We start from the raw sequence: 2,471 nt of genomic DNA on the forward strand, positions 1-2,471 counted from the left end.
GAAGTGATATTTTGAAGAAGAAAAACGATAGAGAATACGTATACTAAATGAACTTTGAATAAGTTTTCCATGCTTAGGGTGAGATTATTCATCAAGTCAACACAAACCAGTCACCAAAGTATATCTGATGGCAGTGACACACATTATAAGCATAGTGCTAAACAGTGAATAGAATAGCTGGTGAAGCTAATCTTGCAACCCATTGACATCGAGTTTTAGAGAAAGTCATGATGCCTATAGTGAAATTTACTTGTTAGAAGGAACAATCTTCTGAAATGCAAGTGAATTATCTGTGGATGCAATTTAAATAACCCTGTATCAGTGTTCTATTCATATTTGCATAGCTGTAGATTTCTGTGGGATTGTTGAAGATGAATTGGAATTGCAGAGTATATCTAAGCCCCTAGAAATCTACACTGGGTAGTACCTATGAGAACAAATTGTTGATATTTTCAAACTAAAGTCTAGCCTTTGATTAAAAATACACACACACATATGTAACAAAAACAAATATACAGTTACACGATTTTATAGCAACAGTAACAGCATCAATAGTATCTGTGCTGGATACTATTCTAAATGCTTTAGATGTATCATCTCACTTCATTCACACGTCCCTTTGATGTATGACCATGATTAGCTCCATTATAAGGGTGAGGAAACTGAGAAACATTAATAGTACCAACTCAAATTTCATGGACTCTTGTTTCTTGACTCCTACAAGACCTCCAGCTCCTTGCAAAGCTTATAACCCCATCTTGCTCTTTCTTATCTCTGTCTGTCATTTCTACATGTCCAGATACAACTTGCAGACCCACACAGTTTGTGTTGTGTGCCTCTGCTGGGCACTTCTCCTTCTGTACTGCCTTCTACCTGCCTCTGGTTTCCCCTGGGCACTGCTGTTACTGTGTTAGGTGCTGTAGTGTGCAGTGTAGTGTGTAGTGTGTGTGTGGAGATGCAGTGGTACTGGGTACTGGTACTCTGCACACTTTCTAGCCGCACTCCATTGCTGCTGCATTACCACGCGGGGGAAATGTCTGTCTCCTGCTGGGTGCCTACACTCTCCCCTTGGACACTCTTGCTGCTAGTCTGGATGCCCCCTCTGGTCATTCAAAGCACTGATGTTGGCACAGGTAAGCAGTTCTTTGTGGCAAAGACACCCCTCTTTCACTCTGTCCCGTAGAGTTAGAGGACTTCCAGAGCTGTGTGCCCATCTCCCAATGTGTTAGAGCTTTTTGTGGAAACAGCATTTTGCAACTTTTACACCCAATTTTCTCTCTCTTCTTGGAACGCATATGTATCCGTGGGTCTAGGCCAAGGACAGATTTGAGTGATAGTCCTGTGTTAAATGTGGAATAACCATGCCACTCAAGTCACTCAGGCTTTGTTGTACGGTTTTTTTTTTTTTTTTTGTCTTCTTCCATCTATGTGTCTCTTTCTGTAGGATGAGGTTTCTCTCAGATGCCTCTTTTTTGAAAATTTTGTTTTTATTTTATTTTTGAGAGAGAGAGAGACAGAGTGCTAGTGGGGGGAGGGGCAGAGAGAGAAGGAGACACAGAATCCGAACCAGGCTCCAGGCTCCGAGCTGTCAGCACAGCTGATGTGGGGCAGTTCAATGTGGGGCTCGAACTCACAGACGGTGAGATCATGACCCCAGACACCCAACTGACTGAGCCACCCAGGCGCCCCGCAGATGCCTCTTTATCCCCTAAGCCCATCCTACCATATTTGTTCAAGGATTTCTTAATGACAGTCATGGCAATAGTTGAGGTTCAAGCTTGGCTCACTTTCATGGGGAAGAGGACACCCACTGGACCCTCTTCAAGGCGTCAGTTATCAACAAAGATAAATCCTGACTAGAATCTGATTTTCCTTATTTAAAAATAACGTGGTTCAAGCTGATGAATTAACCAATAGGAGCTGTCACAAACTGTTTTTAAAATACATTTTTACATTTCAAGCTAAAAGAATGCCCATCAGTACCCAAACTCTCAATTGCTTTCTCTCTTTGGATTTGTGCTTCACATTATTATTATTTCCTTTATGGATTCTGTCAGCATATTAATAAGATAATGTGGCCCAGAGAAATAGCTTTTTATCAAAATTAGGCAGCTTTGCAAAAGACACACTTTCATCTGGATGTATTTTCAAAATGCAGGGCTGCAAAGAAAACTCACCCTGTTGTTGAGATCAAACCTTTTATTACCTCGTGATTGAGTGTTGGTAATGCTGGAATTTACAGAAAAACATGCATTAGAGAATTTCTAGTGGTTTCACAGAGGTTATTTCAGTTATATTCTGAGCCTTAACATTTTTTATGGGAAGGTTTGAGAATTTGGGGTCAGATTTGAGTGATTTAGACTAACACTCATGGGTTGAGCTTCTGACCATGTTGCTAAACCAAAACTAATGTAATCAAATAGAGGATTTTTCCATTGCGGCCCAGAACAGTTTCCAAAGTTGACAAATGG

Source organism: Lynx rufus, unplaced genomic scaffold (assembly GCF_022079265.1).
Source record: "Lynx rufus isolate CCGP_SWC_20201006 ecotype Redwood Valley unplaced genomic scaffold, mLynRuf1.p SCAF_19, whole genome shotgun sequence".
NCBI classification, from domain to species: domain Eukaryota; kingdom Metazoa; phylum Chordata; class Mammalia; order Carnivora; family Felidae; genus Lynx; species Lynx rufus.